We start from the raw sequence: 26,571 nt of genomic DNA, 5'->3' as shown, positions 1-26,571 counted from the left end.
TCTTAAAGCAGTTTTAGGGGGTAGCTTACTGGACTGTCTCAGAAAATTAGAATATTGTGATAAAGTTCTTTATTTTCTGTAATGCAATTAAAAAAACAAAAATGTCATACATTCTGGATTCATTACACATCAACTGAACTATTTCAAGCCTTTTATTATTTTAATATCGCTGAATTTGGCTTACAGCTTAAGAAAACTCAAAAATCCTATCTCAAAATATTAGAATATCATGAAAAAGTATACAAGTAGGCTATTTAGCTAATCACCTGAATCATCTAATTAACTCGAAACACCTTGCGAGGTTTCCTGAGCCTTAAAAACACTCAGCTTGGTTCAGTAAACTAAATCACAAGTATGGGAAGGACTGCTGATCTGACTGCTGTCCAGAGGACCATCATTGATACCCTCCATCAGGAGGGTAAGACACAAAAAGAAATTTCTCAAAGAGCAGGCTGTTCACAGAGTGCAGTTTCAAAGCATATCCACAAAAAGTCTGTTGGAAGGGAAAAATGTGGCCAGAAACGCTGCACAACCAAGAGAGATGACCGCAGCCTTAACAGAATTGTGAAGAAGAGCCGCTTCCAGAATTTGGGGGAGCTTCAAAGACAGTGGGCTGAAGCTGGAGTCCAGGTATCAAAAGCCACAGTTCACAGACGTGTCCGGGAAATGGGCTACAATAGCCGTATTCCCATGGTCAAGCCACTTCCGAACTCAAGACAACGGAAGAAGCGTCTGACTTGGGCTATGGAGAAGAAGCACTGGACAGTTGCAGAGTGGTCCAAAGTCCTCTTTTCAGACGAAAGCAAGTTTTGCATTTCATTTGGAAGTCAAGGCGCCAGAGTCTGGAGAAAGGCTGGAGAGGAGCAAAATCCAAGTTGCTTGAAATCCAGTGTGAAGTTCCCACAGTCTGCAATGGTTTGGGGAGCCAGGTCAGCTGCTGGTGTTGGTCCACTGTGTTTCATCAAGTCCAGAGTAAATGCAACTGTGTACCAAGAGATTTTAGAGCACTACATGCTTCCATCTGCTGAAAAGCTCTATGGAGATGAGGATTTCATTTTCCAGCATGATCTGGCACCTGCCCACAGTGCCAAAACCACCAGTAACTGGTGCACTGACCATGGCATCACTGTCCTTGATTGGCCTGCTAATTCCCCTGACCTGAACCCCATCGAGAATTTGTGGGGTATAGTTAAGAAGAAGATGAAAGACACCAGACCTGCAAATGCAAATGAGCTGAAGGCCGCTATCGAAGCATCCTGGGCATCAATAACACCTCAGCAATGCCACAGGCTGATTGCCTCCATGCCACGCCGGATTGATGCAGTAATCCGTGCAAAAGGATTCCCAACCAAGTACTGAGTGCATCAATGGACATTTTCAAATGTTTGATTTAGTTTTGCTGTTATAAAATTATTTTTTTTACTTGGTCTGAGGAAGTATTCTAATATTTTGAGATAGGATTTTTGAGTTTTTTTCAGCTGTAAGCCAAAATCAGCAATATTCAAATAATAAAAGGCTTGAAATAGTTCAGTTGATGTGTAATGAATCCAGAATGTATGACATTTTTGTTTTTTTAATTGCATTACAGAAAATAAAGAACTTTATCACAATATTCTAATTTTCTGAGACAGTCCAGTATAAGTGATGACGGCTTATATGTGAGTACATACAGTACTTGTAGTCATTTGGGTTTTTCTGGGCATTCATTTTTTGGGAAAAAACTATCCCTGCTTTACAGTGCACAATCCTTTCAGTGGATACATTTGAGAAGTTGATTTTTTTAGGGGGTCGCTGCTGGTCATTAAGGTAGGATAGTGGGTCCTAAAGTCAGACCAGTGGAGAACCAGTGGTTTAAACTCGCAAGTTTCAAGGAGAAGAGGAACTTCAAATTGTGTTTGGAATCAGTTCAAGACTTAAAAAAAAACACTGTAGCAACCAAGCCCAGGAAAAAAAACTAGGGAGGCTAAGACATCTTCTCCTTAAATTAAATGTAAAACCTGCCAGTGCCCGGCCAGTATGTGAAAGATTGAGAGGGCGGGGGGCGAGTAAGGAAACCGGCAACGGAAGAAAATCTCATCACAGAGAATGAATTATATAATAGTTTCAACACGCAAACCCACTGCATGTAATCTGTGACTGGGCCAAGGGGGAGGATTCTTGCATTAGCGTTTTTTTTATTGTTAATGCCATCAAACAGCTTTAGATTATCATAACCCGTGCAGTAAAACCCTCGCCTCCCTTGTCACCCCTTTTGTCCGAATCAACAGTTTCACCTACGCTTCAGATCAATCCTAATTGCAGTGGCGGGCTGTGCATTTCTCCCCTAGGCCTTCATATCGAGTCTGAATTAGTGATGTGCCATTCGTGAACGAACCGACAATTGGAAGTGAAATTTCTTATTGTATTTGTGACAACACAGGTGGGGGAAAGGTGATTTGGCCCAACCCAGGCCCCCGCTTCACACCCCTTTCTTTGAGCCCCAACACAATTTACTCGGGGAGGTGTGTTTTGCCGAAACGTCCTAACCTCTCGAGATATCCTACATTTGGCGAAACCTATTTTAAAGCAGTGAAAAAGTCATATTGGACTAAGAATAAGAAGTACTCACCACTATGAACTAAGTGTATCCCTTTGAAAGGATGTACGATAGGTAGAACAAAACTTGCACATTTCCTGGAAAATTGCTATGAGCCTTGTGCACATGAACACTGGGCATTGGTAGGAACTCTTTTTTTTAAACTGTACAAACAGAAAGGAGGATGAACAATGACAGTTGGATAATTACCAAAAATAAAAAGTCAATGAGAAAGAAACCCGGCCACATCCGAACATAATGATTGACATTTTAGATCTGACCTGACCAGAAATTTAGGTCAGGCTTAGTTTAAGATCTCAACTCTAGGCTGAAAGTGGCGGACAAAACCTATTTCCGCTTGCAAAAGGCTTGCTCGCTTCGGAGTTATCCGACCTTTACTATTAGATAACGAAAAATATACTGTATTTCCTTGTGCAGCTTGGTCCCTTCAACAGCTGTTGGCGCAATCACTTTGGAGGGTCACTGCGCCCGGTGACGTAACCCTACCCCAACAAGAGCGCGCTCAGTAGCCAACTTGAAGTATGATGGGCCAAACGAACAGCTTTCTCTCTGATTGATACTAGTACAAGGATTTCTTGGGAAGGCCTCTAAGTAAATTTCTAGGCCGAGCAACAACTAATGGCTGAAATGTGATTGGTTAAAATGCTTAAATGTGAAAGCACACAACTAGAAACAGCGCAAGCAGGGGAGAAGCAGCGAAAGTATTAATGAACAAAATATAATTATCATCACATGCCTCAGATATTTTTTCAGGCCAGCACAGAAGGCCTTGCAGGCCCTGACGGCCCACCCCTGCCTCAATGATACTCAGAGCACAAACTATGGAAATTTGAAAAATTCATTCCATTCTTGCTCTGACCCAAAAATAATCAAGAAATGGTCACGCTTCAGCTCCTGGCAAAGGCGCTTTTGGTCACATTTGTATTCATATTAGCATGTTTGAGCACGCTCGCACCCTCCACTCGCTCCCAGCAGATGCTGTTTGTTGTTCTCTTTGAATAATATTGTGCATGTGTAACCACACAAGCGTTGGGGATTATGCAAAAATGTTACACCAACACATGTGAACCAAGTGTCAAAATTTGGGCTTCTGAATTGCTATCTATCTATCTACCTTGGTCATATCCCTCAAGAGGGGTGACCGACAAACACAAACAATAACAAAAGAAAATAAAAAAGGGAAAAAAGAAATTGCTACTAAATTGTTACTTTGTATAATTTTTTCTTATAGGATCAATCCTATCATATGCAGAAATTAATGTGTATGTACTGTAAACAAAACCTACAAATATATGCTATTTAAATGAATGAACACAAATCCAAATCACATTTTAACTACCGTATTTTCCGCACTATAGGGCGCACCGGGTTATAGGGCGCACCCCCAAAAAATAGTTTTTGGTCCTATATCTTCCATAGATAAGGCGCACCGGATTATAAGGCGCTACAATGGGAACGTGGACAAAACAGTCAGATGATTCAGTCAAACTGATTACCCCCTTAACATTCCCAAAACTTGCAAAGAAGCAAATACGTGTCGTAGACACGTGCGGAGGCGGTGTCCGTACGATGTCACTCAAATGCATCATTTCAAATATCATTTGGAAGGTTAAAGTCTTGGGATTCAAGAAATGCCAACCATTCCTTAGTTTCTATTTTCTTTTTCGCTCGCAACTTTACTGTGCATATGACAATAAACACTTGGAATTGAGTTTAATTCACTCAACTCATCACAGCAACATCAAGATCGTTCTAAAACAAGATACCGGGAAAATATAAAGCCGCATAGCTCACCTAAGTTCTCACGTTCAATAATGATACGCAATCATGGTCTTCTTACAACCGTGAGTGTAGTAAATCCAGGAGAGTAAAATATTTACAAATACAGACTAATGAAACATGTTTCTTTATGGCGTAGTTTGGCAAGCTTGCTATTCAGTCATCTTTTTCGGCCAATTGCAGGGTTTGTTTTGGGCCTCTAGCCTATCCGAGGCTCCGAGTAACTTCAGCCAATAGCGATCGATTTAACTGATGATTGACACATCTTTTTTGGTCAATTGCAGGGTTTGTTTTGGCCCTCTAGCCTATCTGAGGCTCCGAATAACTTCAGCCAATAGCGATCGATTTAACTGATGATTGACACATCTTTTTCGGCCAATTGCAGGGTTTGTTTTGGGCCTCTAGCCTACCCGAGGCTCCGAATAACTTCAGCCAATGACGATCAATTTAACCGATGATTGACACATCTTTTTCGGCCAATTGCAGGTAGCGATTTAATTTTGAGCCATATATAAGGCGCACTGTATTATAAGGCGCATGGTCAGCTTTTGAAAAAAATTAAGACTTTTAAGTGCGCCTTATAGTGCGGAAAATATGGTAAATATAAGACATGTTTTTTTTTAATTTGTGTATTTTTAATTATTCTGTAGTTTATATACTTCTGTATTTAATTTGTCATGTATTTTTTATCTTGATGTGTCGTGTATTTCGTTGTGTATTAGTCCTGTATTTTGTTGTGCATACTGTAATATATTTTGTTGTATATTTTGTCATGTAATTTGTTATACAGTATATCGTGTCGTGTATATTGTTGTATAGTTTATCATATATTCTATTGCGGGGGTCTGGAACCTTTTTTGACCCAAGTGGTCATAATCGCAAAATTTTTGGATTTTTTCTTGAGAGAGAAACACACTATCTATTTTAAGCCAAATTCGGTAAAAACCCGTTCTCCAGACAGAGGCTAATGTTTGAGCGTGTTTTGTTTCTCTGTGTGACGCTAGATGATTTATTTAGAAAATTTATGAAATAATAATGCCAGATCCTGTGTCCTGTATCAACAAATATACAACTTTAAACTTGTTTCCTCCCATTGTTAAAGCTCATTGTTACTTTATTTTTTTGGAAGTAGTGGTTTCAAAACAAAGTGCAAGCAGAGGTCTTTTGTAAATATGTCACAAAAAAACTGCAAACAAAAACTTTATGGATGAGTTTCCCTTCAGCGCAGTGGGCGTGTGCAAGAGAGAGGGGAGCGGGCTGTGTGTGAATAGCTCCACCCACCCCTAACGCTCACCCAATCAAATTAGTCTGTGTGTTTGACCAGAGTTTGTGGGTAGTTCCAGTTTGTTGTGTGGGATTTTATCATAGTGTATCAACAGTGAAAATACATTATTTAATGAGCTTCAATATGAAGGATTCTGTAGCAATATACAGCCAAAATGGAATCTGTTGGTGTGACACCTTGACTGTAAACTGAAGGCAAAATTGGGGACCAAACTGTTTTTTTCTATTCAAATACAAAAGGTGCACTCAACCAAGTATAACAATGAGCTTAACAAAACTCTACAGTAAAATTTGCGATCGAGCCATAATGTACTAATGAAAAGAGCCATATGTGGCTCGCGAGCCACGAATTCCCAACTCTATTTTGTACACTGTCATCTATATTGTTATGTATTTTGTCGTGTACAGTATTTTGTGTTCTATTTAGTCATGTGTCTCTTTGATTCTGTAGTGTATTCTGTCATGTATTTTGTCACACTAAAAAGGTTTTTCATTACAAAATAAATATTGAAAAAATCCATGAAAAATTAAATGATAGAATGCGTTTATGTCATATATGTAGGTAACATGGGATTTATCTATTTTTGAAACTATGGAGGACCAATCCTTTTCCAATACTAATCCAAATTGCATGACAAAATACACGACAAAATAAGATAAAACCAAAATAAATAAATAACAAAATAAGTGTCAAAATGCATAAAACATCTAAATACATTTGTTTGTTTATATGGCAAAATAAATACTAAAATAAATAAATAGCAAAATAACAACATGTATAAATATAGGAATATGTTTATTTATTTACAGTATATGGCATATTTTTGTGGGTATTCTTTTATTTATTCATTTATATAATTCAAACATATTTATAAATCCCGATTTGCGTGCTTGTGTAAGGCGTGTGTGTTTTTGTGTGTGTGTGTTTGTATATGGATTATAGGCTCCGAAACGGCTGAACCGAATTTCGTAAAACTTTACACAGTTGTAGTTTAGGCGATTGGGAGTGTTTATAGTTACATTTGGTGTCAAGTCATCCCGAATAAATACCAAAAAAACTCCATAAACATCTGCGTTTGTGTTGAATCTGCTCTGGTCATACTGGCACTTCCTAGTGGTTCCGTGGCGTATCTTCAACAAACCATGGCCCCAACAACCTTGCCCTTGTAAAATTCCTGGGAAAGCCAAGCCTGTATTCTGTATTCTTGTTTTTTATATATGGCAGCATCGGTCCTCCGTGGTCTCCAAAGTCAATGTGCACATGTATTATGAATTTTAAAAATAAGGTTTATTCAGGGTTGGGTAGGGTTACTTTAACTGGATTACTTTCAATTACTTTTGGATTACTCCAATACCAAATATGCTAATAAAAGACAAAAGAAACTAAATATGAATACAATTATGACTCACAACACGTGGTAAGCTTTCTCTCCTGGCTTTGATCTCTTTGATCTCCGGTAAAACTAACATAAAATGCGACAGAAACAAAATGAAAATAAATCCAAACAGCTTGCCAACATCGTTTTTGCCGTTCCATGTATTCCGTTACTCCCCAAGCCTGCACAAAATTTAGTAATTTTATTCATATTTAGTTTCTCTTGTCTTTTATTAGCATATTTGGTATTGGAGTAATCCAAAAGTAATTGAAAGTAATCCAGTTAAAGTAACCCTACCCAACCCTGGGTTTATTTTTTTGTAGACAACTCCATACGTAAGTGCTGAACAGTGAAAGTCATTTACAATAGCAATGAGAAGCAACAGCAGGATACATCAAGTCATTGACAATGCTAGACTGAGGAGATGAAAGGCAGACGAGCAACTGAGGTTCCTTACCCAGAAACCTCATTGTAACCCCCACCTCTCTCTTTTCCCCTTAGCATCCTCTCCCTGCTCAACTTCCTTCTGCTAGTTACTACGGCAACAGGCAAAGAGTAGAACAGAGGGAGGCGGGTTCGGGCCAACCAGCAAAGTCAACTAAAACAGCACGTTTTTTTTTAACAAGGTTCTACTGGACCGGCCAATGCAGCTGCTCTTCGGCGATCTGAAGGATGCTTTGAAGATCGGAAGGGAAAAATAATCCGTGTTGCCCTCATTTCTTTCATGCATAATTTATTTGGAAAGCTTGATGGAAAGTTAATGATGAGACAATTTGAAAATAATGGTGTCTTTTTTCAAGATAATTTGACAGAAGTGTCGAAATAAGCAAGGTGGATGTGATCATATATATATATATATATATATATATATATATATATATATATATATATATATATACACAGTATATTTTTTTTCTGGAAGCAGCACTTCTTTATAATGCCGAGCTCTTTAATCGTAATGGGGAATTTGTTAAACCTTTTCAAGCTCATGTCTTTAAAGGGACATTGGCAAATAACATCCATCCATTATCTGCACCGCTTATGCTCAGTGGGGTCGCAGGGGTCCTGGAGCCCATCCCAGTTATCTTCGGGTAGTGGGCAGGGGATGCCCTGCGCCGGTTGCCAGCCAGTCGCACACAGAGACGCTCATTCACACCTAGGGACAATTTGGACCGGCCAATTAACATGATATACATGTTTTTGAAACTTTGCAGGAGACGAAGTGCCCAGAAGAAACCCACGCAAGCACAGGGAGAACATGCAATCTTTGCACAGGAAGGCAGGTAGCTGGATTTGGACCCAGGACTTCTAAACTGTTCGCTGTACGCGCTGTCCACTCTGCTGCCGTGCCGCGGGAAACAAAATGGAACCTGACAATATTCAAACCAGAAACATAGACCAAAATGGAAATTCAAGGAACAAAGTAAAAACAAAGGGGTCACAAAATAAATAACGTCCTAACAAACAAAATAAAACCTGACAACATCCAAACAAGAAGCAAAAACACACGCTGTGAAATTAATATGCATTTTTTAAATGATCGAATTTAAAGAAATCTGCATTAATTCTTCCTACCGTTAGCCTCACCCAGAGCTAACTGACATAATTGTCTGCCATTGTCTTGCCGCTACACGTAGTGCAAAAAAACCCGAAAAACTTTGCAAACAATGTCCAAAAACCGGAAAAAAAAAACACTGTAGTTTGGTCACTTTGAGTCTCCGTAATTTGTATTTTTCCTTGTGCTTTTTAGCAAGCATTTTTGGTTGAACAACATGATTCAGTGACATCTGGTGGTCAAAAATTAGACAGTGTTCCTTTAACCTTCATCATCTGCTCACACTCTCTCTGCCTTTTCCCTGCTAGGCTCCTTCGTCCATCTCTACTCATAATTAGATGTTTTTCCTGCTCTGCTCTTGTGTTAACTTCATCATACAGAATCGCAAACCACCTTTCTGTAGTCACACGTTTAATTTAAGGTTCCATCGGTTAGTTTCTTGTTTACTTAGCGGACAACTAAAGAGCAGTGAGTTCCTTGGTTTTGAGGCAGCTATAATGAGATTTAGTAGAAATTTGACACAAAAAAAGGTTGAAAACATATTTTTGAAAAAATGTTTGATGCACTACTTTAGTTTAAATGCAGCATTTTGCTTATCATTGTGTGGTAACATATATCAAGCAGAAAATTCTATATTTTTTGGCCACTTGACAAAAAAAAAGACCAAAATGTCATCACAATGTATGAGGGCACATAAGATGAGTAATAACAAATGACTTGTATTTGAGATTTGGTCGTGTGACCTGTGCAAGCTGAGCCTTTAAGCCCCGCGTATATAAAGTGCCATTAGAGAGACGTTAGCGAAATGCCGTTAGCAAGATGCCGTTAGCAAGATGCCGTTAGCAAGATGCCGTTAGCAAGATGCCCTTAGCGATGAGCGCTATTGACAGACGGCGCTATCTCACACACATGAGACGCCAATTTTCAGAGATGGTTCAAGTCGTTTTTCATGGCCAAATTCAAGCACTTTTTGAAGACTTTCAAAGCCAATTTTTAAATTTCTCCTTTATATCAGAAGAAGAAATCCAATGGGAATCAACCCATAGTCCTGTGGTTTGAGGTCACTGAGTGCCACCTTTAGGAAAAAGAACCAGAAAAATTGAACATTAAACCAGCAGCTATCATTCACTGGATGGGGCGTAGAAAAATAAATTGAGTTTCTGTGGGCCATTGCACGAGTGTTTGGTCCATGTTGTATCAAAATTTCTTTATCTTTTTCTTACTGACAGAACTCAAATACATCAAACTGTCAAGGAAGGAAAGTCAATTATGAAATAGTGATAAGTAAGGCATGTCAGCGTCATTTTTAAGCAGAGTTGTTTTATTTTTTAATGCGTGGTCTATCAAGTTAGACTGTTAAAAAACATGGCAGATATTTGGAGCATTCACAAGTGCATCACCCAAAAAAGCGTTTTCAAGGAATTCATGCGTCCATGAACCCTGTGGTATGAAAGCATCATTCATAATATAAAGAATAAAAACCGAAAAAATTAAAAAACAATAAAATCTTTATTTTCCTCCTGGCCAATTTATTTTTTAACCTTATGCGGCTCGTCACTCAAAAAGTTTACCCACCCCTGATTAGGATGTCATTTGGATCCATAGTATGGATCCAGTGTATGCATCTGATTCAAAGTAATACATTTCAAAAATTGAAATCAAAGTACAGCTTCTCTCATTATTTTCCTAGCTGCGGTTTATCAATAGCTCATAGTTCACAGCAGGTCATATGGCATCAGGCTAGATCCAAGCCCATACACGCAAACACACACATAAGCCCACAGGGATGTTCCAGGGCTTGAGGCCAGTGACAGAAGGAGAGAGGTGGCTGCACTCTCTCCTGCTATCCCGCAAGACCACTTTCTTCCTTTCATGCACAAACACATGCACTCACACACAGAGAGGAATAGAGTTCATTGAAATCAGAGATTGAATATTCATCCGTTACGAGTTAACTGGTTCACTCACATGTGCACTCAAACACAAATACTTTTTAATCACAGAAAAACAAACTCTCCCAGATGTTGCGGGGCGTCGCAAAGCCGATTGTGTCCGACATTGCCAGGTTGACCCAATCCCCTCAGAGAAGGATAAAACTAAATTCCATACCGACCAGGAACACTTATTTCAGCATTACTCTGTCTGGGATCCTAAACGTGCGCTCACGTTAATTAAAATGGGGCTCTGATCCAGAAGGATTTGATTCTCTCAGCTGACTGGATGCAAAATAAACACCTGTTGGACTTTGGACTTGGATTTTGTGCATTATTGCGTTTGTAACTTCCATAGCGAGGAACAGCATTGCATTAAACTAACATTTGAAATAATGCAGGACATTGACTTATGGAGACATTACCATTTAAGGCAATGACTCTAATGTACTTGATAAGTTTGTGATTTTGTAGACACTTAAAATGAGGAGAGAAGACATCAATACATTTTGAATTTACAATGAGAACAGGAGAAGCCTATTAACCACCCTTACAATTCCAAATTCCAAATCTGTTTATTCCCCTCTGAACCTAGTTAGTTAGTCAGTCAGTCAGTCAGTCAGTCAGTCAGTCAGTCAGTCAGTCAGTCAGTCAGTTAGTTAGTTAGTTAGTTAGTTAGTTAGTTAGTTAGTTAGTTAGTTAGGTAGTTAGGTATTTAGTTAGTTAGTTAGTTAGTTAGCTATCAAACCCTTTTTAAACCGTGTCTCCTTACTTCGGCCACTGCCTGGGACGTCTTGGCCCAAAAAAATTGGCTATGACATTTTTAAATCGAATCAACCTCCACAGTAGAATATGTTCCAAATGCATCGACACATGGTTAACTCCAAAATCCAACACAAGTCCGTGATTTCAGCATGTCAGGTTAATTGGCCGGTCTGAATTGTCCCTAGGTCTGAATGAGCGAGTGCTTGTACTGGCAAACAGGTCAGGGTGTCCCCTGCCCACTACCCGAAGATAGCTGGGATGGGCTCCAGCACCCCCGCAACCCTACTGAGGATAAGCGGTGCGGATAATGGATGGATGGAAGGATGGAAGTTTATATTTTTGTTGACACTCAAAATAAGGAGAGAAGACATCAATGAATTTTGATTTTACAATGAGAACAAGAGCCTATTAACCACCCTTACAATTCCAAATTCCAAATCTGCCCCCCCTGAAACCGAATTAGTTAGTTAGTTAGTTAGTTAGTTAGTTAGTTAGTTAGTTAGTTAGTTAGTTAGTTAGTTGGTTAGTTAGTAGTTATCTATCTATCAAACCATTTTTAAACCGTCTCTCCTTACTTCGGCCACTGCCTGGGATGTCCTGGCCCCAAAAATTGGCTATGACATTTTTTAATAGAATCAACCTGCACAATAGAATATGTGCCAAATGCACATGCTTAACTCCAAAATCTTTAACCAACACAAGTCTGTTAAAAATTTTATGTAGGAGTGTTGATCATTTTCCAGGCACATAAAGTGGTGTTTTAAAGCAAATTTGGTTTGTGGATTTATATGTTTTCTTCCGAACACTTGTTTAAAAAATGTTCAATTGGAAGATTATTTTAACGCAACACTTTGTTATATTTGACAACTACACGTTGCTGTATTGTGTAGTGCAACCAAAACCAAGTGCTCCAAATCACTAAGAAGAATATAAGCTACAGAAACTCAAAGTGACCAACTCAGGCCAATTTCATTCTCATTATTTTGCCTAGCCTCACACGATGTTTTTTCGTTTTTGGGGGTGCCCGTTGCACCAAAGCAGTGGACAATCATGTCAGCTCCCTCTAGTTGTGACTCTGTTTATTTAAAATAAATACATATACATACATTACATACATACAAATACATACATACATTAAATACTTAATATGCACATTTGTATGATAGTCATGTATATTTCTTTATGATTCAAATCACTATTGGTTTTTAGGTTATTTATTTTTTTCCAACCAATAGAAGACGCTAAACAGTACACAATGTACCTTAAAGATATTTTTTATATCAGGACTATTTTCTAGTTTGTAGTCAAATTAAAAAAAAAAAACAATTGGGCAAAATGAATTTAAATGAGCGTGTGTGGGTCGCAGCCCCACGGTGCGGAGGTTCGGGGTTCATGTCCAGCTACCGCAGCCTCCCCGCATGTAGTCTGCATGTTCACCCCCTGCCTGCGTGGGTTTCCTCGGGGCACTCTGGTTTCCTCCCAAATTTCCAAAAACATGCACATCACGTTGATTGGCCGGTCCAAATTGTCCCTAAGTGTGAATGAGCGAGTGAGTTGTCCATCTCTGTGTGCCCTGCGACTGTCTGGCAACCGGCGCAGGGCATCCCCTGCCCACTACCCGAAGATAGCTTGGATGGGCTCCCCGCGACACTACTGAGGATAATCGGTGCAGAAAATGGAAAGATGGATAACTGAAATGATGCATAGCAATAGTAGTGCGCATTTCAGTTATTATCTTTTACGATAGAGAGACAAATGGTACTTGAAATGAGAAACATTCTGATATGGGAAATCTCTTTTCTTCTTTTAGGGATGATTGCTCGCATTTTTACTTATAAATCTAAAAAAAAAATGTAAGATCAGGAAAATACTTTAGTTCTTAAAATAAGAAATATATTTTACCTGCCACTGCCTTTCTTTATGATTATATTACACATTTTTTGATGAAAACGATTTTTTTTAAAAAGGGAGAGTAAGGTAAAAAAAACATAAGAGAAGAAAAAGCTAATATTAAGTCACTTTATTCTGCCAATTTGGCGGTATTTCAAAACAGTGTGATGGTTGATATTAAATTCTGTAACAATTAATAAAGATATCAAAGGTATCGACAAAGGTAGATTACATATTACAGGAGTATGTGTTAAATGACTTAATGCCGATGAACTGATGTTGTCATTGTGATGAATGGATTGCTGAGTAAACGTGAAAAGGTCTTGGTTTTTCAGTCACACTGTACACCGGGGAAGATAAAAATGGTTGCCGTTCCTTTGGAAAAGATTAAAGAATGAACCCATGCTAAAAATAGAAATGTTGCCTCCCAAAATAGACTCCTTAAAATATACTTTCGAGAGCTCATTCAAAATAGATCAATTTCATATGCGGCGAGCACGGGAAGCGACTGTCGTCATGGAAACCCAAAAGCCATTGGCTTTTGAGTTTGAGGTTTTGCTCGTAGGGGTAAGAATGAATAAGAAGAAGCAGAAAGAGCAGCAGGAACAAGAACGAGAGCAAAAGCCTGGGAGGCAAACTGATGGGTGGGGGTGTTGCGAGTTGGAGGCTTGATGGAGGAAAACACAGATAGAATGAAATGATGGGCGTAATCCAGATTAAATTGTGGGTTTTGGACAATCCTGAATAAGGAGTGTTGCGTCCATGCCAAGTCCCCTACCCAGCATATCCTCTCCTGTGCCAAGCTTCAACCCAAATCAACTCTGGCACATGCAGGGAGCCTCCATCACACATAAAAACAAATATCCTCATCTACCAGCAGCTTTAAACACCAAACGATCAAAATCGGCATTGACTGAACAGAAATGTAAGCACAAAAATAGGTTTAGTAAATGAATTATTTTTTTAAGAAAATGTTTCATTCTGGATTCTGATTGGCTAAAACAGACAGAAAATATGTTTTCTAATTCGTATAATCGCATTACATTTCTGGGAGCTCATGAAAAGAAACAGACCATATATAGTTAGTTCATCAGTGTAAATCGAAGGTGGGCAAACTACGGCCCAGAGGCGTTTTAATCCAGCTCGCCAAGCAAAAATGGGAAACTATAATGACAATACTGCATTTGTTTGTGTATAAGGCACACTTGTGTTTAAGGCGCACCCCTAATTATTAATTAAAAGTGGGTATGTGTATATGTTTCACTTTTTCTAAGTTCAAACTAAGCAAAGTGGCAAATGTTGAATATGTGCAGCCTTGATTGAAATCCCTTATTGATAACGTATACTATGAAAACAATACAGCTTGGTGGCTTTGCGGGTAGGGCGCCCGCCCCGAGACTGGGAGGTTGCTGGTTCTAGCCTCAGCAACCTTAGACTTATAACATTGGTACCCGTTCCCTCCCTGCTTGGCGCTCGGAATTAGGGGTTGGAATTGGGGGTTTGGTCACCTAGTGATTCCCAAGACATCAGTTGGGTTCAAATTGACCCATGAGAATCTCATGGTAAGAATGTGGATAACATTAAAGCTGAAACTGAAACTGAAACTAAAATATAAAATTAACAATGTACTATTTATTTAAAGTCCAATTCATCATCAGATACACAACAGACTTGTTTCCCTTTTGCATTTTTTGTCTTTATTTATGTCTTTCAGGACAACTTTCTGTGACTCCACTCTCTAACATTAATCTCTGCTAAAAATAGTGTAATTTTGAGATAAAATGTATGACTGTATGTCATCTGTATTACTAATGGTCTGGTGGGTAGGTTTCAGCAATATCACCAGCACGACCAGGGTTTGGTTCTCATAGCATCCAATGTTTTGCGATTGTGGTCAGCAATGATTTTCGATTGCCCAATGATCACACACGTTGCCAGAACTTTTTCTTTGTAAATTTGTATTTTCTGACTGTATTTTTCTCGTCCTGTTTGATATCTGACTCCAGTCCCCAGTGTCTGGTATCAATCCCGTCTGTCTCGTCCTGTCTGATATCTGACTCCAGTCTCCAGTATCGGGTAGCGATCAGGTCTATCTCGTCCTGTTTGATATCTGACTCCGGTCTCCAGTGTCTGGTATCGATCCCATCTGTCTCGTCCCGTCCGATATCTTGCGCCAGTCTCCAGTATCCGGTATCGATCCCGTCTGCCTCGTCCTGTCTGATATCTTGCGCCAGTCTCCAGTATCCGGTATCGATCCCGTCTGTCTCATCCTGTCTGATATCTTACTCCAGTCTGCAGTATCTGGTATCGATCCTGTCTGTCCCGTCCTGTCTCGATCCCGTCCTTCCGGTGTCTGCTTGTGTATCTGGTATCAATCCTAGCTGTCCCGTCCTGTCCGGTATCGACCCCGTCTGTCAGGTATCTGCTCATGTACCTTTTATCGATCCTGTCTGTCACGTCCTGTCCGGTATAGACCCCGTCTTTTTCCAACCTGTGAGTATTTCAGAAATCCACTGTTCTCAAATATATTTTCTACACAAAATTAAAATAAAATAAAAAATAAAAAATGTATATAAAAATCAATCAGTCAGTGATAAATGAATCCGTAATCTTTCATAGTAAGCCAGGGGCATCAAACCTTAATACTGGGAGTCGCAATTGGCCCGGGGGCCCCAAGTTTGAGACTCTTAGTGTAGTCTGGTGGTCAGAAACCTGCAGCTCTAGAGCCTCATGTGGCTCTTTAGCTCCGTCCTGGTGGCTCCCTAGAGCATTTTCAAAAATGCTTGAAACGGAAAAAGAAGAGGGAAGGAAATATATATTTTCACATCTGGTTCAAGGACAAACACAGATCAAAGGCTCGTTTTTCAAGGGTCTAAACACGTTTAGAATAAATATAAGATGAGTGATTTCTACGTATGAATCACTTTTTTGGTTTAATTTTAAAAGGCGTTTTTTTTTTTTTGCAGCTTACTGACTTCTTAGTTTTCTGTATTTTAAGCTTTACTGGCTCTTTCAGGATTTTGGGTTGCTAACCCCTGGTCTAAAGTGACCAAAACTTTACAGCCTTTACAGCCTTTTTACGGACTTTGGGGTATCCATAGTAACAAGATGGCAGTCAATTATGTCACATCCTATGTAAAATAAATTGTAATTTCTTAAACTGTAAGTATTTTAAAAATGCTTGATATGCAGCTTATTACTCAAACGAATATTATTTTGTTTTGTTTTTAATAAATGAAGTTTTTTTTACCATGGAGAGGTGCTAATAATACTCAATATACCTTTAATGAGTAGAACCTGTCCAATTATCAACATTCAACTACAAAGTTTTGCAGATAAACCCAAACTTCTGAAAGCCAAAATAACAAAATCTGTTTCTCAATTGCACAGTGCCAAAGCGCTCTCCCTAATTGGCTCGAAGTGCGAATGGAACATATTGCCCGGAGTCAAACACACTCCCGCAACTCCGCTGCCTAATTGAGGAGAACTTGCAAACGGGATTTTGTGCGTGAGAGAGAAGGGAGAGTGTGTCATGGTGTGAAAGCACTCTGTGAGTGTGTTTGTGTATGAGAGAGAGACTGGGAGAGCAAAAGAGAGCATATCTTTTTTTGCCCCATAGTAATGAGTAAATATAGTAACAACGCTCCTACTTACGTGCATGACAACAACATTTGTATATTTGGATGCCATCTGCCACTTGGGTGTGTTTGTCTGTGTGTGAGAGTGAGAGACAAATAGAGAGGGCGAATGACGCAAGGGGTGATTCAGAAGGTTGGTCCCGGCTGACTTGCTGTATCTGTTTTGGCAGGGTGTAAGGTGTTCAGGGTGCACGCCACATTTCTTATTCATGTGGACTCCATCACACTGCAAGGATGACACTGACTCTGAAGACACACAGGCCAGTAAACTTAAGCACACACGAGCATGCTACTGTAGTGGAAAGGACGAGCTTGGTAGGTTTTGGGGATAATAGACCCGTGTGCGGGAAGCAGGAACTGGGCCTCAAAAAGAGGAATGGTATTTAAAAACCAAACGAGGTATAAAGTGACAAACAAATAAGGGTTAACAAAAAAGCAAGATGTCCAAACAAAACAAAACTTGACAAAGTGCAAACCAGAAACAAAGACCAAAACTGAAAAAGGAAAATATAAGGGACAAAGTAACAAACTAACAAGTGGGCACTGAACCACTAAAAAAATGTCCAAAGAAACCATAAACAAAAGAAAACAGACCTGGCAAGACATTGGAATGAAAATGACCCGACGACATCTACTGTCCAAAATATCCTTTTAATGGGTGAGGATAATTGGGGATACGTGTGTGAATATTGTACACACGTAGGCCCAGTTTCATACCCGCTCGATACACCATGGTGGAAGGAGGCACACTGGACCTTAACGTAACCTCCCCCTTAAGGACGGATACCAGACGGCCCAAAAGGAAAAATAAATTACGAAGGGTACAGCAACAATGGCCTGAAAGTCCTTGCCCCTTGCCGCAGAAAAAAGAAAAGCAGGCGCGACACAGGGGCTTTCTCCTTACAGTCAAGACAAGAAAACAGGCGCGGCCGAGGGGCAGGAAACCCAAAGTCGCCGCCGGGACAGGGATTTAGAAACCTATCCATGGGTCCTTCTGTGGTCGGGTCATTTTCATTCCACCGCCTCACGGGGTCCTTTTTTTTTTGTTTCTGGTTGCTTGTTTGGATATTTTTGTTAGTGGTTTATTGCCCTCTTGCATTTTCCATTTCAGTTTTGGTTTATGTTGCAGGTTTTGTTTTGTTTGGAGATTTCATTGTTTTGTGAACCCTTGTTTGTTTGTCGCTTTGTACCTTCTTTGATCTTTAAGATGAAAAGAAGATGATGGGGAATAAGAATGTGAAAAATAAGTTATAAGTTGCCGATGCAAAACTTGAAGACAAAACTAAACTACACTAATTGGAAGAAGCCATGCCTACTGTTCACCCCAACATGTAGAAAAAGAGTCAACCAGACATCAACAATTAGATGCAATTTTGGTTAAGACAAGCCATTTTCAACGAGAAAATAATTGTGTAAACCACAGTAAATAGATGCAGAGTTTTCAAACTCAGCCTGACCTCATCATTCTCTGACGCCAATGATTTGGAAATTGGCCCCGTCTTGCCTTTTAGAGGTAACAGTAAAGCGGGAAAGAAAATGCACCGACGTAAATATTCTAGCACAAATATACAATGGTTGCTTATCAACATAACAAAAATGTTTACATACTCTGTCGGGAAAATGAAGAGTAATCTACACAAGTTTAAAATGTCATTTCAGACTAATTAAGCCCCATTATCAACTTGATCACAAACATCCTTCATCTTATCAGGCCAGAAGACAACTTAAATTGTTTTTCATGATGGAGTGCTCTATTGATTTACGCTCAGGTCAGCACCCAAAGTCTTCATCTTGATAAGTACCAATACTTGAAGTCATCAAGCATCTTAAACCTAATATCACCAAGCCCCGGACAAATTCCATCAAAGAACCCTGACTTTCCGGTTTGTGGTTTGCTTTTAAAACATTTAAGAGAGCAAAATCCACAGTTCTACAGGAGTGGCATGCACTAGCTTGACACAGAGGACCTAGATACTCTCAAGGCCTAGGGTGGCAGTCACAATTTTAAAAAGGTAGAATCTACAACATCAGAGCTACAAATACAGTAGTTTACATTACTATACCAGTTTATAGCAAATTAAAAAAAACACATTTTGCATGAAAACTACACAAATCCCCCAAAAATGATCAAGAAATGTCTGTTTTTGTATTAAAGATGTTGAATGTTACTAATATTAAATATTATATATCCATACCAATTTGTACAATGCATGCATTGATGATCGCTAGTTCTTAGTTTGCATTTAACATTGTCCAAGAACCACTTACAAAAGCGTCTCAAATTCCTTTTACTTTAGGGCCGCATTATTTAGGGTCCCATTCTCCACAAGATAAAAGCTTTTCGGTATTCTCTGTTTTATTTCATTTTTTTAGATACAAAATAAGATCTCGAAATTAAAACAAAAAACTCTATTAAGAATCACTATAAAAACAGTTATAATTAAATAATAATAAACATACTATGAAATGAAATGATCTGCATTTATATAGCGCTTTTCAAGTCAATGACTTTCCAACTTTACAATGTGCTCCACATTTCCCAATAGCGGCCTTGCAGCCATGTAAGGCGCTAACCTGCTTATTGGGGGTATTAGGGGTTCAGTGTCTTACCCAAGGACACTTTGACATGTAACACGGACGAGCCGGGATTCGAACTGGGGTCCCTTGATCCCAAGACGAGCGCTCTACCTCCTGAGCTACTGCCGCCCCATATACTAATATAATGTATAACTATAGGGAACATAAAAAAGACTTAAAAAACCCAATACAGCGTGTGAGTATAAAAATCTAATTAGTGAGAACTCATGTACGTTCTCTCTTCCTCTCTCTCTGTCTTTCTCTCTGTCTTTATTTCCCTCTCCGTCTCTCTCTGTCTGTCTCTTCCTCTCTCGCAGTCTCTGTCTATTTCGCTCCGTCTCGTGCTTTTAATGGGATCGGCCAGCCAAGTAATCAGACTTTCAAATACCGCATTTAAAGCACACTGCAGATAGAACTCTCTTTTTGCGAGCTAATCTTCTGTTTTCATCCTGCATGCATTGTAATTGTGACTGCCTTTGTGAGTGAATAGTTCCTCATTTTAAACCCCACCTAGCTAATTTGCATAGGATAGGATTCATATCCAGCTCATGTGGGCCACACTAACATCAAACTTTCATTTTAAGGCAGGAGCCTCAAACTGTCGTCAGATGGCTTGTGGGCCACGAGTTTGAGACCCCTGACTTACAACCTTAATGTGGCACTCTCAAATGCTGCTAGAATGTTTTATTTACTAAATCTTTTTTGTTTCTGGAATATGATTTCCAATATGCATCAGCTCTGTGACACAAATCTCTAAGTTACGCGAGAAATCCAAAACACTAGGGGAAACAACACAGCACTAAATCTACATTACTACTAGATCAACAACTGTGGTGTTACTTGAATGAGACATATGCAGGTGAATCAACTTTCTGGACGTTTTGCCCCTTTAAAATGGTTGAATCCTTAATAAAAACACATTAGTGTTTTGCTCCAATCAGTATATTTTTTCTATTCCAACCTGCAACCCCTCCCATCTTGTGAAAATGCCTGGGTGCATACGTTTTTACATAAAACAGTAAGTTTTTTTTTTTTCACCCATGCTCATTGTACAGTTCGAGGATCAGCAACAAGGGGCTCAGGAGCCACAGGTGGCTCTTTGGCGCTCCCTAGTGGCTCACTGGTGCTTTCTCAAAAATCTTTGATGATGGAAAATGAAATGGTTTCTATAGGAGGCAAACATGACACAAACATTCTTAATGTTTTCCAATAAATAGAGATATATAAATTCTATATAGACAGTGTGTGTTGCCTTCCTTATAAGGCTTATGAAAATCTTTTTACTTTTGGCGGCTCCAAAGATATGGTTGTATTTTGGGTTTCTTTTTTGTCCAATATGGCTCTTTCAACATTTTGGATTGTCAACCCATGGTATAGTGGATACAATTGGCATTTATCAGATAAAACTCATATTAAAAACTTTATAAAAGTACTTAGATATTATACCTCTGAAACATAACAGGGGGGAAAACATTTGGATGCCAGAACTTTTTCTTTGGAAATTGGTATTTTCTGACTGTATTTTTAGTCTTTTATTTTACTCCAGAGCACCTACTCTTTGAGCACTGATCCAAGAAAATGATCAAGGGGGCACTTGGCAACAGTTTCTAAGATTATCAGCTAATGAGATTATGCAGTCAGGTACCTAATGTCCAGGCAACCGTTAAGCCGCATTTTATTTGAACCTCTTGGAGCAGCCGATTTATTTTGAGGTATTGTTTTGACAGAAATTTGAAAACTATTTTTCTCCAAAACATCCTATGGTTATTTTTGCGTTTGATTGAGCGTGAGTGTTATTTGAACAAGGTGCTAATGCTTAACCTGTAAGCCTGGCTGAGTCACCATCACGGAGAACGCTTTGCCTGTAAGGCAAACGTTGACCACATGCTTCTATCTGTATTTGTTTTCTACCTAAAAACACTCATTTCATCCCTTCTATGATACCTAAAACAAGAGAGGTTTTTTAAGCATAGTATGAGCTGCATCTAGATCAGGAGTTAGCAAACTTTCTTAGTTGCTAGCCGAATTGAGCTTAAATTTTTGGCAGTGGGGCCTGGTCAAGACAAAACAGGAAATTAATGACAAACATCGGCAATAAACTAGGAAAAAAAGATAATGCTGCATATTTCAAATACACATATCTCTATTTTTTTGGACATTTTCTGTAGAGATGTTTCAGTTGAAAAAAAATTCGATTTGTGCAAAAAAAAAAAAAAATAAGATACGTCTTTTAGAATCAGCCCCGATGTCCATTTATGATTAAATAAATATTCAAATATATACATGTACATGGTATATTTCAGTTTTGTTTTTTTTATAAATAGACCAAGTCATTGGTGTAATATTTAGCTAATTATTGTTTTGTTTTTTTATAAACTTTTTTCAGGATTCTGATTGGTGGAAACAGCCAGAAAATATAATTTTGTCTCATGGTGCAATCACCTTACATTTTTGGGGGCTCATGACCAAATATAGTTCATTGATGTAGATCATCGAAGGGACACTGTATAATATTCGACCACTTGACCCTGGTGCAGCACGGCCGCTGAGTGGTTAGCGCGTCTGCGGCACAGTTCTGAGGTCCTGAGATCGAACCTTCCTGTGTGGAGTTTGCATGTTCTCCCCGTGCTTGCGTGGGTTTACTTCCGGGCACTCCGTTTTCCTCCCACATTCCAAAAACATGCATTTCAGGTTAATTGGCCGGTCCAAATTGTCGCTAGATGTAATTGAGTGAGTGAGTTGTTTGTCTCTGGGTGGTGGCAACCAGTTCAGGGTTTCCCCTGCTCACTGCTCGCAGACAGCTGGGATGGGCTCCAGCACCCCCGCGACCCTACTGAGGATAAGCGGTACAAATAATGGATGGAACGATAGATGACCCTGTCTTGTGTAGTGCAGCCAAAAATGAGTGCAACAGAGTACGACGAAGATCACAAACTACGGCGACTCAAATTGACTGAAAAGCATCATATTTCGTTTTTTTTTTTGTTCAATCCCTTCACAAGATTTTTTTTTTTCTCGGCACTCTTAGCAGCAAGTAGGCGGACAATCACGTGAGCTACCCTTTAGATGAGCCTTATGTCAAGTTTCTTGACCCATCAGTATTTAAAAATTGCCTGTTTATGTGATAGGCAATGTATTGTTGCTTATTTTTCAAAACAATATTCTTTATTGTTTTGAAATTTGGCCTTGAGCACAGAACAAATTATTACTTCATTAAAAATATGGGGAGACACTCTACGGCACTATTTCTCAACTGCTGGGTCAGGACCCAAAAGTGAGTCGAGGACAAGTTTTCAGTGGGTCGCAGGTTTTTCCTTGGCGAAATAATGTTGGAAAAAGAACCGAGGGTCAATTACACTTCCTAAAAGTATATGGCGAGTAACACCCGTGCGATCTGTTCTGTTAATCAGCATAATTGAGAGGGACCACATCACATTTTTGTGTGATTTGGTTGATTTTATTTCTTTTTCTGCCCATGAAAATTGGTCCCAAGAAAGTTAGTGGTAAGGGAAGGAAAAGTGGAAAACAGTGAGAACTACCATTGAGTCAAAGAAGGAAACAATTGCGAAACACAAAAATTGTGTCTGCTATTGAAGCGCTTCTGGAACGTACAATAAATGGTTTAAAAATGTTAGATTTCTAGTTTCTCAACAGTATATCAATCGTTATTAACTATATAGTTAAATAATTATTGATGTTAAGGTACACATTTTATTAATGTTTAGAAAAAACTTTATTACGTGGTTATAATAAAGTAGTTTTAGGGGGTCGTCTATATGCAATGTAGGCTTTTAGGCGAGTATATACGGTACTTGAAGTCGTTTTGGTAAATTTTGTAAGGGGCTTTCCACCAACAACAACGACGACGACCAGATGATAAAGGTTCTGTATTTGAGTCAGATCAGCAGGCTTCTACTGCCACTGGTAACCATGGGAATCAGTTGTATCTGTTTTATGTGAGAGAGCAATACCCAACCAAAAAAAAACCCCTTTGGAAAGAGATTGGCGCAGCCAGGCTGTACTTGCCTAAGACACACCGAAGGAAGTCATGCACCGACCATTTTTGTATGGCCGGCTGGATTAAAAAGCCTGCCAGGCCGTATGCTGCCCGCGGGATGCAGATTGCCCACCCCTCTTCTAGCTCCCCATCAGTGATTCATAATCTCCCTGTAGAGCATGTTAGGTCATTTTAATAACCAGCTTCTTACATCCTCCCAGTAAAGGCAGTGACATTACACCCAAGGGCTCCCAGGGGGTTATTACATATGGAAGCAGGACGTGTGGAAGCACAAACAGTCAGGGATGAGATGAATGAAAGTGAAGGTCTCACGTGGCCCTGCTAGAAGTCTCACTTTTTTAACAATCACTCACGGGAATTGGACACGAGCGAAGCGATAGCGCAGCCTAGTTCTGGTGTCGTGCCATTCCTTTCCTTTTTTTTCCCCTTCTCAGCTCACGTTTGCCAGATCAGCTTCCCAGCGCACAAACATAATCATCCATCACCTCCACGGGGGTCGCGAACGCTCGGAAGGGATTTGCCAAACAAAAGCATGTCATGATTTAAAGGTCACGTGATGACGGGGCCATCAACAAACACGCATGGACGGAAGAGCTCATAAATACCGCTTGCTGATTAATATTGGTGTAGGTCGGTGGACCGTGTTGAAGGACGGGATGTGGCGTAAACATGCACGTGCCGAGGCCGTGCACGCATGCTTTCCTGGATGGGTTCTTTTACCTGATTGACTAAGCCCGATTCATTCATTCATGGAGACCAGTGTTTTTCAACCAGTATGCCTGAGTACACTAGTGTGCCAGGAGACCTTGTCTAAACATATCTTTGCAAAAGAGAATCATGCCATTGTTTTAGTATGGTTGGTTTATTCAGATGTGTAAATGTAACATTCATCCATATCCAGTGGCAAGCTGTGCATTTCACACCTAGGCCATGGGCTCCTGTCTGAGTTAGTGATGTGCGTATCGCAAATAAACTGGCTCTCCTACTATATGTGTGAGGACTCGTCTAGAGGAGGGGGGATTCAGGCCGATCCTGGCCGAAAATTCGGATCGGGTCGGGCTTTGGCTCGGGCTTAAGATTTTAACTTTAGGCGGAAAGTGGCGGACATAACCTTTTGCCGCTTGAGAAAAGCTTGATCGCTTAGGTGTTGTCCGACCTTTTCCCAATAAATCAACAGAACAATAAATTTCCTTGTGCAGCTAGGTTTCTTCAAGTTTAACGGCTGTTGTCGAAACCGCTTTGGTGGATCACCGCCCCTTAGCTAATCACAGTTTGTGAAACCGGTGACATTACCCCAGGCCCACTAGCAGATGCTCAGAGGCCAAATCAGAATATGATTGACTAAACCAACAGCTTTTCATGAAGACTGATATACGGCCTTCAGGGTTTTATGTGGAGGCCACAGGGTAGATTTCTAAACCTAGCAACCACTAATGGCTGAAATGTGATTGGTTAAATGCTCAAATATGAAAACACACATCTGGAAGCAGTGCAGCCAGTAAGTAGTGTAAGGAAGCTGACAGACATTTTGGAATTATTTAAGTGATAATGGATAAAAATAAAATTAAGATCACATGATTTTGATATTGTTTGGGCCAGCAGAGAAGGCCTTGCAGAACTGGATGTCCTATCACTGTCCATATCAATAGGTGGCAGCAGATAGGTGTGGACAATATTAGGAATTTGGGTATTGATTAAATAGGGGGGAAGCGTCGACAGATACTGAACTGATAGGACACTTGGAAGTGTTATGATCATCAAACAATTGAACCTCACCTATCTTGAGTTAGTTTATAATTACGATAAAATCAGTGCAAATATTCTAAGCACTTCAAATATTCTATTTTTGATTTATTAACTTCCAAAAAAACTTTAACAGTATAAAAATAAATGTAAATATTTCAACTACAACTGTTTCCAAAAAATAGTCAAGAGAGTTGAACCCAAAAATCAGAAAAGTAACAAAAATACCTTAATAAAGTCGTTCAGAATTGACACTATGAACTAAAAACTTGAAACAGAAAATGAAATATGCAGTACTAATTTTAATTTAGCTCAGAGGCAGACAAAAGTAAACATAGGCTAACTGTTAATTTTATATACTTGATTCTAGCGCTAGCAAGCAAAGCTACCCTTGGACTTGTGTTGGCAGTTTTAGCTGCACTGCCTTGATAACATTGTCAACAAGACAACTAAAACAACTTCCATTGCACACAAATTCAATTTCAAAAACAGTAATGCAAATAAAAAGTTAACACGGTTGGATTGAATTAGAAAGTTATAATGTACTGTATCTATGACCTTACGACAACATTGTTAAAGTTGTTAAAATGGGAAAGCAGGATCGAGCCCAAGACAATAGTATTGATCTGATCCAAGTACTCACTAAATATCAATAGTATCAATATTTGGATTGATAAGCCAACCCTCAGCAGCAGACGACTTTTCAAAATGTCTTTGATATCCTAATTATCTGCTCATAAACTAATACAGTATATTTAAAAATGGATTTTCTATGAAGCCCTTTAACCCTCCTGTTGTCTTCATTTTGAAGGACATGTTTGTACTTTTTTATACCGCTTACATAAAAAGGTGAATATAAAAAACACGTATTATTGCACTGCAAAAAATAATATAATATATCAAATAACATCAGGTCCAAATTGTCCCTAGGTGTGAATGAGCGAGCGAGTTGTCTGTCCCTGTGTGCCCTGCGATTGGCTGGCAACCAGTTCAGGGTGTCCCCTGCCCACTGCCCGATGATTGCTGGGATGGGCTCCAGCAACCCCGCGACCCTATTGAGGATAAGCGGTGCAACTAATGAGATGAGATGAGATGAGATGAGAAGATCAAAATGTTGCACGTTAAAGGCGATTAAAAGTGAGTGAACCGAGTGATCGTGAAACATATTATGCAATGCCTAATTTTAACATACGTGTCGAGTTTTGATTTGTTCATTTACAACTTATCTACCATAATAAATTATGGTATTATTATTATTGTTGGATACTATTCATATGTACAACTTTGGATCTATTTCATGGAAAATCAAGTGAAAGCTTTGCCTACTTTCACATTTAATGAAGAAAATCCCAAAAGGCTTAAGATCAAGGAAAATAAAGCCAAGCACTAATACCTGCTAAGTGAATATATTATATTGCT

The 26,571-nt window shown here is 39.3% G+C and overlaps 1 protein-coding gene across 1 annotated transcript in view; it reads right to left on the bottom strand.

Annotated features, from left to right (window-relative positions):
- The window catches only part of gjd1b (gap junction protein delta 1b), a 51,469-nt gene that overhangs the window by 9,281 nt on the left and 15,617 nt on the right, over positions 1 to 26,571 (bottom strand). The window lies entirely within an intron of this gene.

This window comes from Urocampus carinirostris, chromosome 10 (assembly GCF_059441175.1).
Source record: "Urocampus carinirostris isolate Australia breed hairy pipefish chromosome 10, RoL_Ucar_1.0, whole genome shotgun sequence".
Lineage (NCBI taxonomy): Eukaryota > Metazoa > Chordata > Actinopteri > Syngnathiformes > Syngnathidae > Urocampus > Urocampus carinirostris.
This window is presented reverse-complemented; position numbering and strand designations above follow the sequence as displayed.